General features: G+C 41.2%; 1 protein-coding gene across 4 annotated transcripts in view; it reads left to right on the top strand.

The window, feature by feature from the left end:
• Positions 1-12062, top strand: part of Dab1 (DAB adaptor protein 1) — a 1106968-nt gene that overhangs the window by 218821 nt on the left and 876085 nt on the right. The window lies entirely within an intron of this gene.

Raw genomic sequence — 12062 nt, 5'->3', positions numbered from 1 at the left:
GCTTGAACCTCATGCTCTCAGTTTCCTTACTCATGGCTGTTGCTTTGCCTCTAGCTTTTGTTGTTTATCTAGTTAAGTGGAAATGGAATACCACTGATTTTTCTACCTAGGCTAGTTTCAAAATGCAGTCCTCCAGGTCTTAGCCTCTTGAGTAGCTAGGATTACAGGTAAGCCATCAGCACCCACGAATCCTCTTGTTTTAAATGAAGGTGATGAGGTACAAAGAAATCCTGCAACTTTGCCAGGGGCACACAATTTAATACCAGTGAAGCCTGAAATTCTGTTCTGGATTCAAGCTTGTTTTTGATCTGTGGGGTTTCTGTACCTTTTTTCCCCTAAGAGACCTGAGTTCCTAGTGGCAGTTAAGGACATCTTAGAGCTTTAAACTTTCAGAGTTTTCAAGGTTATCCTACTATATTCCAAATCCTTTCCATAGAGGGTTTTGATCTTGATACTTTCGGCTTAAGGTTTGTTTAACTAATCCATTAATGTTGAGAAAATTACCTTCTCATTATGAAGCATTCTGTGTCACTTTAATACTAATTACTCTAGCCATATTTATTGAGGATTAATGACTGAGCAATATTTTATTAATAACTGACTGGCATTTATTATTACATAAATAATAAATAGAGTGCCTCATTAAATATAAACGCATTTTTTATTTGGGCACCTTTACTGAAAATGTTGCCAAAATCTTTTGCATTGATTAAAAATCTCATTAAAATGGCTGGCTAGTCTTGTCTTTGTGCCTTACCCCAGCACCCCTCAACCCCCCCAAAAAAAGAGTCGCTGACAATTCCTATACAATAGGAAGACTTTGCGATTATTCATCAGCCTGTCAGGAGAAGGCCCTTCAACAATGCACAGCTGCTATGGATTCTGGTTGCCATGAGAACCTTAACTTTTTATCTTCTCTCACACTTTGCTATATTTTCATGTGTAACCCTCACCAAGTGTTGGAGGTTGCTGCATTTAGAAGCTCGAGCACCACGTAAGTAGCTTGTCTGAAATCATGAACTCGGGGAACAGGAAAATACTTGTCCTGTTTTTCATTTTATAATTATAACAAATCTGAAGAGAAGCAGTAACTTGCTTAAGATCACAGTTATCAGCCAGGGTCAGAACATAATGTCCTGGCCTTCTGGGTTCTTTCCTCTATACACATATACCACTAAGCTTCAGAAGAGCTACACACATATTTTCTTCATGCCAGTGGGCTCATCCATCTGCCTTTCTCTCTCTTTCTCTCTTTTAATCACTAAAATGTCCAAATATTACAAGTTCCATTCACATTTGTCTTTTACTTTAATTATCTTTAAGTAGTTGTACAAAGGGGTTTCAATCCAACATGTCAGTTTATGAGTACAATGCATCTTGATTAATGTCACCCTGTCTATCATTTTCCCCATGTTTTCCAGCTCTATCCATCCCCTCAATTACTTGGTTCCATTTTCACGTTATGTTCATTGAATATTACGGCTGTATTCACACATCCTTCCTCTGTCAATGCACAATTTTCTCACTGAAAGCTCTTCCATCTTCAGAGATGTCCCTGCTCCTAAGAGATTTCAGGACTTTTTCACCTGTTCTCAAAAAGACAGTCCATATATATCCCTTCCTCTCTGACCTTGACCTCTTTGTTGATCCTTTATTGAGGACTCCCATTATCCTCTGTTGCTAACCTAATGGTGTCCACCAGAAGAAGGATAATGTCTCTTTTTTTTCAGTTGTGGGGCCTGAACTCTGGGCCTGGGTGCTGTCCCTCAGCTCTTCAGCTCAAGGCTAGCACTCTACCACTTGAGCCACAGTGCCACTTCAGTTTTTTTCTGCTTATGTGGTGCTCATGAATCGAACCCAGGGCCTCATGCATTCAAGGCAAGCACTCTACCACTGAGCCACCTTCCCAGCCTGGCTAGTGTCTCTTCAACATTGCTTATCTCTCTTCTGAAAGCTACTGGTCCTGGAAATGCTGGAGTGGGTTAGGAATCTGAAGGAGCAGGCTGCGCTCCATTACAGCTTTTCCTGCATTCCAGCTCTAACCATCCTTAATGAGCACATCAACTGTCTTTATAGATCCTAGCACTGATCAGTTCTAATATATGGACATAGGGTGTGGGAGAAGACAAATGTCATCCTTTTTCTTTACTGTTCTCCTTTTCCTCTGAAGTCTCTGGCCTCAGATTCCTTATTGAATTTTAAGGAAAGAATGAAGTATCTTATAATGTACTCCAGATCAATGGAGGACCACAGGAATGTCCATTCCATCAGTTCTTTCCAACTCTCCTTCCTCTGTAGGAATATCTTGCTCTTTATTTGCTGACAGTCTTAGTAGCCAGATGCTCAGAGTATCAAGTGTGACTTCTAAAACTTCACACCTGCAATTAAAATATGGCTTTAACTACATTCCCTGTGTATTCACCCATGCTCCCCAACATGTTGAATTTTTTAAGGGTAGAAAATTCTTTGTTTTCTTTTTTTCTTATTTAAATTCTGTCTTCTGCACTTAGCACTGGACCTGCCTGGCATGCAACAGAACCCACCACTATCAGAGGCGCTTGTTAAGTATGCATGAATGAATGCCCCAATGCCTGTTTCCACTGTATTTACAATTGCAGGACCCAATGTATTCCAGCTTTCTTTAGCCTTCAGAATGGGATAAGCCTGGGGATAAAGGTTCTGTCCAATTTCCAGCTTCCTCCAGCACAAAGAGGTCTAAAATGTGACATTTGCATCTATTTCACTAGGATTCTTATACTCCCCAGCCCTCCCACCCCACCCCCAGTCCCTGCAACCCGCATCCTGTAACAATAGAAGTCCTCATTCCACTAAAACTGTGTCATTTCTTTAGCGATTTGTGGGTTAGGAATTAGGACAAGATTATCAGCCAAATGCAGCGGGTACCAGTGTACTGACTGGGTATCTTATCAGATATTCAAGAATGCAGCAAGAAATGTCACGGGGAGCTTTTGACAAAAAATATTTAATTAATAGCAACAGCTACAGAAATGAATAACGGCATCCAGGCAATTACAGTGTTCAATAAAGCATCTCTCGGAGGATGGGGTGGCAGCAGACTGCAGACTGATGGACTGCATTTAAATACCATATCGGCTCATTTGAAAGATCCTCCCTTCCAGGACATGGCCAGTAGTAGTTTCATTATTGTATCTTTTTTAATGGAGTAACAAATTTAATTATCTGAGAGAGGGTTAGAGATTTCTAGCCCTCTCAGAAATAGCCATCAATTCCTTGACCTTAGGAAAGAATTCTAGTATCCATTGGAAGAATCACTATAAAGCCCTTTAAATGTATATTTAGAGGCAAGTGTGCTCATGGAAGTGTTAATTGGGGATTGGTGGGACAAGCTTGGTTTTTAATATCCAATCCTGGCTATAAGAATTTGATAAGCTACTTTACTTCTGTAGGACTTGGGTTTTATTCTTCCCTGTAGGAAGGTCTTCTGTGATATTTCCTAACAGTGGGGGTGGGATGATGATGGAAGGTCACCTATGCTGAGCCCAGCTTCTGGTTTTGGACAGTAACACTCCACACAACAGTTCTTTTCTCCTAGGTGATTACATCATAGCTGAGAAGATAGAATTTGATTTCTTGACTACTGAAGGCCCCGTGATAAAACCTAGAAGCAATCACTGTACTAATTATGTTTGGGTCCATGGCATCTGCTCAGCTCTGAGTTCCTGTCTATCTACTCAACAAATACCTAATGGGAAATCTATCATCTGCCAAGCAAAATACTAGACACTAGAGAGATAATGTTGTGAAAGCAATGATCTAAAAGAAATAATAAACCAAAGGGAATGCAAAACATTTGAGGTGCAACAAGAGCCACGAAGGAAAAGTAAAGCACACTACAGAGAATGTACCCAGATTGATCATCTAGAACAGAGATTTACATGTAGTAAGTACTCTGTGAGCTCCTGTTGACCTGAATTAAATACAACTAAGAAGTAATGATCTCTAGCCATCTACAACAGAGTAAGTGGGTCTCTCTTGTATAGCCCTGATTCTAGAAGTCACTCAGGTGATGACCCAAATTTGATTCCAAACAAAGAGATGTGAAAGGGTTGTTAGAAGTACATAATCCACTGATAGGAAGAAACATTTGTTAGATGCCAATTGAATAATGAGGAAAGTAACAGACAAACTATGACAAGCAGACAGGACATGTGATCATAGAAATGTGGGAGCCTTTAGTCCCTATGAAAATAGCTTCAGGGCCTCCTTCCATAGCAATTCACATCCATGATAAAAGTACAGCAAGTGTAAACTCTTTGGATTGGTTTGAAAGCATATGGGACAGAATTCAATAAATTTGCTTCTATGCCAACTATCATGGCTAACTCTTCCTATGGTTTGGTGAAAGAGACTCTAGCAATTCTAAGCATATTTCTTTGTGGTAATAGACTTTCCAATTTTCACCAAAGGGATGATGACACAGTTGTGCAGTGGCATATCAGAAGAAACTTTGAAAGCCAGGGACCTTGCTTGGGAGCTTACAAGAGAGTGTGTTACATTCTGGCATTTTCTTATCTGGTTCTCCTGCTGCTTTCTGCCTGTTTTCACACAGATGTCTCCAATCATTACATATTAGCTTGTTTAAAACTTATTTCTGGGTTCCCACCCCAGATGAGTTTTAGCCAGATATCACCACTAAAATCTACTCAGTTGCTTAGTAATCATCCACTAAACCTTGGCTCTTACATCTAATCCACCAACGGGGTCAAACTGCTGTCCTGAATCTTTGTTTATTCTTTCCATCTCCTTTGCTTCTACCTTGAGTTTTGCCCCCCTGACCTCTCTGCAGGCCTGCTGCTATTGCCCTCTAAGTGTGGTCTCTGTTTCCATGTGTGTAGCTTTCACCTCCTCTGTTCATAACCATCTTCTTAGATGACCTTCTAAGAACATAGGTCTGTTTTTATGCTACCTTTCTACTCATAAGCCTCCAGTGACGTCTCAAAACATTAAAAAAAATCAAAACTTGTTCCCAAGAAACAAGCATGAAAGTCTCCCTTCTCTCTCTACTCACTTGGCTCTAGCCATACAACATTCCTTCTCAACCAGGCCAGCCAACCCTTGCAAAACCATGGTTGTCTTCCTTGTGTGAGGAATAATCATTAAAACCCAAGTAGTAATTTGACCTATACATAGGAAACAGGCTTAAATCTTAGGTTTCTAGAAAACTGTGGGGTTACCTTAGTTACTCCACTAATGCTACGTCTCTGCCCCTCCTTTCACTTCTTATAATGAATGTTCCCTGGAAGAGTTCTCTGAGCCTTATAGTGTATGAGTAAGAGACTAGATAAAAAGAGCATGAAATCAGCCCAATCTACCTGTCTGAGTGCTCTGTATCCTGATGTGCATGTCTAGGATGAAGCATTGGCCTTACTGCTTTTCCTGGAATGTCTTCTGGGATTGCATCGTTTGAGTTCAGGTACTTTGGCATTCCCTGGAGCCTTCCTTTGACCTGTCTAAATGGGTCCCCACCCTGTTCTTCCTCTTTCTTTATTATCTGCTTCTTCTCTCCTGCCACTTATCCTAGTTATTAATCTGCATCTCTGTGTAAAGGCAAAAGCTTTCTGGATAGAACTAGCATATTATACACAAAAAGGTCTCTGTCAGGGCCTTTGTTCACTTCCTGAAAGACTGCATACACATTAAATGAGTGGACAAATCTCCCTGTCCTCAGTTAATTGCATATTAATGACCCTCATGGTATCTTCCTCAGAGACTTGTTGTGAGGATAAAAACAGTACATGTGTGTAGGACACTGGGAATGGACCCATCAAATGATGCTGTGGTTTAGGAGAAATTAAATTAAGTGGAGCTTGAAGCTTAGGTGGTAAAGAACACAGGATTTGAATTGCAGTGTGGACCAACTAGATCACATTTCGATTAGCTAGCTATGAGATCTTAGCCAAATAATTTATCCTCTATAAGTCTATCGTAGAAGGTTACTGAAAAGACAAATGAGATTACACATGTGTGTAGAAAGAATTTAATAATTGCATCATTAGTTTGAATCCAGATAGAGTCCCAATGTACCACAGTTCTTAGACACTAGGCCTTGGAAACAGATAATACATCTCTGCTGTCTGACTAGCTTACTGTTCGTGGCTTAGCTTTCCTCCCTGACCTTTTTTTTTTTTTTTTTGTCTGTCATAGGGCTTGAACTCTGGGCTTGGGCGCTGTCCCTCAGCTCTTCAACTCAAGGCCAGTGCTCTACCACTTGAGCCACAGCGCCACTTCTGGTTTTCTAGTGGTTTACTAGAGATAGAGTCTCACAGACTTTCCAGACTGGGCTGGCTTTGAACTACAATCCTCAGATCTCAGCCTCCTGAGTAGCTAGGATTACAGGCATGAGCCACTAGAGCCTAGCTCCTCCCTTCTTAACTTCTCATTGAGGAGTCCAAGGATGTCCTACAGACTGCGTAGTTGAGATGTAATAGTCATGTTGCTAATGACACATGCACATTCTGATACATTTTGGAGAAATGGAACATTATATGTCTCAGCCCCACCAATACTTTGAATTTTGAGAAGGATAAAAGCAGAAGAGGAAGGTGTAAAGGGTGACAAAATATATCAGAAATTAATGAGCTGGAGTCATGTTCCTGAGAAGGAACCACACAGAGGAATAACCAATTGAATAGGCTCGAAATGGAAATCAAGCAAACAGGCTGAATAAATCAATGTCCAGTTGTATCTTATTTGTGGCAATTACTTCTCTGAGCCTGTAGTCCCAAGTGCCCCATATTTGGGCTCCAGATGCTCATTTAGCAGCCTTAACTTTGACATCTTAATATTTCCTTTCCCATAATAAAATGGGTATCACTTTGAAATTCACACATGACATTAGTGTTTCTCTCAAAACTCTTCTAAGAATTAGAGTATGGAAAATTTCAGAGATGAGCACATTCTGGTGAGGTCAAAGAATGACTTCTGAATGAATCATAAGAGCTGGCTTGAAGTCCTGGCTTCACTCTGTCCTGGTTAGATGCTCAAGGCATCTGGGTCAAAAGAATGTAGGTTCAGTCATCCTTGCTCATTTTTGTGTAATTTTTCTCAGGATAGATGTAGAAAGTGTTCTGTTGATCATAAGGGAAGACATGATACTATCCCATTGCTATCACATCCATGCCTCTTCCTAGAGTAAACCAAAGGGTGAAAAATGCAAGATTCTGACAGGAACTTCCTGTCAGACTCATCTCTAAGCTCTGTACTCACAGAATCCTCATATTTACCTCCAGAATGTTTCATAATCTGTAGCTAGAAAAGTGAAGCAAAGGGATTTTAGGTGCTTTTCCCAGGACAGCATAACTAATACATGGTAGAGCCAAGATAGGAAGCTGCGGCTGCCTGATTTCAAAGTCTGTACTCCCTCTGAGAACATTCTTCCAGTCGAGGAAACCAGATACTTGAGAAGCATGAAGACAGAAAGACTTCTGAGTTCTGGTATAGAGATCCATGTACATTCGGTTTCTCAGTTATCCTACTAGAAGCCAATGCCAGAAATGCTTGGTGAGCCTAAAAGTCTAAAATGCCTGATACTGGTATGTATGTAACTTTGTGAGGGGTCTGTAGAGTATTTTGTCTGTTAAGCAGTTGGAAGCCTAAGGAATATTGAGTATCCAAATTCTCCTATTCAATCTCTTTAGTATTTTTTCCTCGTCCTGAAACCCCTACCTCCACATTTCCTCCCTAGAAATTTAACAGCCCCATCAGTACTGTGTTGTGCTTCTACCGCCATCAGAGAAGGCAATAGGCCAGTAAGTGGACTTTGTCTTATTAGAAGCTGAGGAGGAACATGTTAGCAAAATAGAACTCAGTCATACAATCTTTTCTGGCAACTTGATGTGAGGAGGCTTCTTCTAAGAGGCAGGAACTCAAGTTCCTTTAACACCTACTATGTTTAAGGAAGTTTACCTACATGGTCATTATGATCTTCAAATTCCCAATCTATGATGTTGTTAAGATTTCGATATAGTGTTTCCCCACAAGGCTTATGTGTTAAAGCGTTGGTCCCTAGCTGGCTGTGCTATTGAAAGGTAATTGGATCATGAGGGCTCTGTTTTCACCAATGGGCAATTCACTGATGGCTTTAGACCTGAAAGGGCTATTAGGAAATGGGGTCCAGGTGGAGGAAGTAGGTCACTAGGGATGTGTGACTGGGTCCCAGGCCCTTCTCTCTCTGCCTTCTGGCTGTCATGAGGTGAGTATCTTTACTCTGCCATGCTCTTCGGCTGTGATGCTCACCACTTGCAAAGAAATGATGAAGCCAGCAACCATGAAAACTATGGAAACCATGGAAACTATGAGTTTTCTAGTTCATGTTGTTTTTCTGTCACAATGAGGACAACCTGATCAATGCAAATGCCATTCACTTCCTCCATTTTGTAGATGAGAAAATGCAGATTATTGGGGCAAAGAGATTTGCTTAAGGTGAACGTAGCCATGGCATGAGAGGAGAGAGAATTTGTCTGATGGCAAATGCCTTATATTTTCTGTTCCAGTGTCGTGACTCTTACGAGGTATCTTCAGTGCTCTCCTTTCCCTCTGGATGGGCAAAGTTTTGCCTGTTTCATCAAGCCCTCTACTGAAAGGAATTGATCCTATTCTTCCTGCAGGTGGCCACAGCCCTTTCTATGGCATCTCTAGTTTTAACACAGATGAGTCTCTTCTGGAAAGACTAGACTTCTAAGCACTCACCTTGCTCCAGCTCAGTAAGACAACTGGATTGTAGGTTCTCTCTCATATTGGCTTCTTAATTGCAATTTCAGGGAGGACAGAATAGTGACTCTTATCTACCAGATGCTCAAAACGTGCAATTGCATCCCAAGTATACCCAGGATCTTTACTATCTTTTTTCCTTTCCCCATTACTAACCTCAGAGTTTTCCTGAACAGAAATCACTCTTGCTATGGAGGGGCCATTCCTTTCCCCAACTCCTTTACCAGAAAATTAAAACTCCCTGAGCACCACCAGAGGCAAGCAGGCATCTTACATAAATGGTAATTAGTGCAGCCTTACTGAAGACTGGGTGGAAGAGAAGTCATTTGTTTTTCTGAGCTGAGCACTTTTGGCATTTGTTTGGTCCTGTCTTAACATGCTTATTATTATCTACCAAGTATTATTCACTCAAACAACACAGTGGAAAGAACATGCGTCTTAAATTGTCAACACATGCCCAGTTTGAATCCCGAGTTCTTGGCTTTGGGATTTGACTAGTCTTTTGCCCTTGGAAAATAGGCTTGACCTTTCTGAGCATTAGCTTTCTTATCTCTGTCATTTGGAAAGCAATACTACCCTCATAACCACTCTCATCTGGTAACTAAGTGGTAGGCTAAGTGAAATCATACTGGTGAAATGTATCAGGTAGAAGGAAACAATAAGCTGGGTACCAGTGGCTTACACCCATATTCCGAGCTGCTCAGGAGGCTGAGATCTGAGGATCATAGTTCAAAGCCAGCCTGGGCAGGAAAGTCCCCATGAGACACTTCTCTCCAGTTAACCACTCAAAAAACAGAAACAGCACTGTAGCACAAAGTGGTAGAGCATTAGCCTTGAACAAAAGAGTTCAGAGACAGCACCCAGGACCTAAGTTCAAGCCCCATGACTGACAAAAAGAAAAATAAAAGAAGGAAAAAAAAAACAATAACACACTCGGGTAACTGTGAGTTTCTAATATAGGAAACAAACAATTGTTCCTGCTGGAAGAACTGTCTGTATAGGAACTCAACTGCTCATTATCTGAAGAGCACTCTATAAAGGGGCTAAGAGTCTCTGGTTGATTTTAGGGAAAGAACCAGGGCCACTAGATTAACGTTACACAAAGACAGTTTTCAATTCTGATTACTAAGAAAGTTTATAGCCATCTAGCACAATAGAGAATATTGTATGGGGGGCTGGGAAGGTGGCTCAGTGGTAGAGCACTTGCCTTGCATGCATGAAGCCCTGGGTTTGATTCCTCAGCACCACATAAGCAAAAAGAAAAAAAGCCGGAAGTGGCGCTGTGGCTCAAGTGGTAGAGCACTAGCCTTGAGCTGAAGAGCTGAGGACAGCACCCAGGCCCAGAGTTCAGGCCCCACGACTGGACCCCCCCCCCCCCCAAAAAAAAGAGAGAATATTGTATGGGGTCCTTGTGATCAGAACATCAGATGTAGGACCTCATTTCTACCCTTATTAGCTGAGTTTCCTGAATAATCATGTAAACTCTCCGACATTAGTATCCTCAACTATAAGTTAGAGGTACACTTAGCAAGCATATATTCCGTAGTATACTTAGTAAGCATATATTCTTGTTTTGGGTGATTAGGTAAGATAATATGAGCCAGGTGCTAGTGGCTAACACCTGTAATCCTAGCTATGCAGAAGGCTAAGTTCTAAGGGTCATGGTTTGAAACCGGACTGGACAGGGAAGTTTATGAGACTTATCTCCAATTAACCCCAAAGAGCCGAAAGTAGAGCTGTGGCTCAAGTGGTAGAACATTAGCTTTGAGCAAAAATACTGAGGGACAATGTCCAGGCCCCAAGTTCAAGCCCAATGACCAGCACATTCAATACAGTGTGCATCATCACAATATGAATCATAATTACAGTTGGGCAAGCTCTTGGGAGGTAGAATATTTCCTGTGAAGATGTATGGGAGCATGGCTTTTAGTCCACCTCAGGAAATGGCTTTGGAAGACACCACTCTGATGAAGTTAAAAAGAAGGAAGCTCTATCACAAACTGAGGGACTTCCAAGTTGTGGTGTCTTGTCTCTGTGGACTATGTCATACACTCGTAGAGAAGCTGCTGAGAATACTTGGTTCTCTGATGGGGAGGGAAAGGGGAGATGGAATTGGGGAGGGAATCCTTCTTTCTTGTAGCACCTGCTCTGCTAGGCAGTGGAGCAAGTCAGGGGATGACTCTTTAATGCCCTTTCTGAGCAGACTGAACATTCTTAGGCCCTAGATATATTTGAGGTTTTATGTTTTTACAGTTCATGAGGAATACTAGCCACATATCCTATCATCACCTTCTTAATTTTTTTTGGGGGGGGGGTCCGGTTGTGGGCCTGAACTCTGGGCCTGGGCGCTGTCCCTCAGCTCTTTTAGCTCAAGGCTAGCACTCTACCACTTGAGCCACAGTGCCACTTCCAGCTTGTTTCTTTTTGCTTATGTGGTGCTGGGGGATCGAACCCAGGGCCTCATGCATGCAAGGCAAGCACTCTACCACTGAGCCACTTCCCCAGCCCCCCATCTTCTTAATTTTTCAGTGGGTGTCTTTTCACATTTTCAAAGTCTAACTCAGATCTTAGTTTTATTAATACAATTTTGTTTTCTGTCTTCTTTGAGTGTCACCTATGAGTGAGAAACCCTACCAGAAACTGTCATTTCTTACTGAGTCCTTTCAGCCACTCATCAACACATGCCTTTGATAGTATTGAGTTCTATTTGGTATACTTAGCATAAATTCTGACCCAGTCACAGTAGTAGGTGCTAGGATATAAACCTTATTTATTTACTATTTTCAAGGAATACTATTGTATTTGACTACCAAAGGAATTTGACTACCAAACAGAACAGTTATGAGTAATATTACTTCTACCTTACAGATACAGAAACAAAGAAATAGGTATTAGTAAAGTATTAAAGTATTAAAGTGTAAATTGTTCCAATTTACACTCTGCTTCCTTGAACTTTGAAAAATATAGTTTCCTAAGTTCTATGAATAAGTCACATGGTCTCCAAGTTGGACAACTGCATTTGGGAAGAAAAGACGAACAAGAGGAGAGAGAAGGAAGACAGGGAGTGGAGAAATGTGATTGAACTGACTTGCAGACCCTTTTAAGCAAACTGCCTTCCATGCTTTCGCAGAATCCATTGAACTAATAAAACTTTGGGGTGCCCAGATATTAACATGTAATGCGGAAAAGCATTTCTCAAATGCAAAGTAAAAAACCACCTTGCTTCCAAACTCTAGATCTCATTAAATGAGCTAATTCACCTACTGCTTAATTTGCTGGAAGCCCTATGAGTAATTAGGCTGCTGACATCT

This window comes from Dipodomys merriami, unplaced genomic scaffold (genome assembly GCF_024711535.1).
Source record: "Dipodomys merriami isolate MVZ:Mamm:240054 unplaced genomic scaffold, mDipMer1.0.p SCAF_34, whole genome shotgun sequence".
Taxonomy (NCBI): Eukaryota; Metazoa; Chordata; class Mammalia; order Rodentia; family Heteromyidae; genus Dipodomys; species Dipodomys merriami.
The sequence above is the reverse complement of the archived record's forward strand: the minus strand, read 5'-3'. Positions and strand labels throughout refer to the sequence as shown.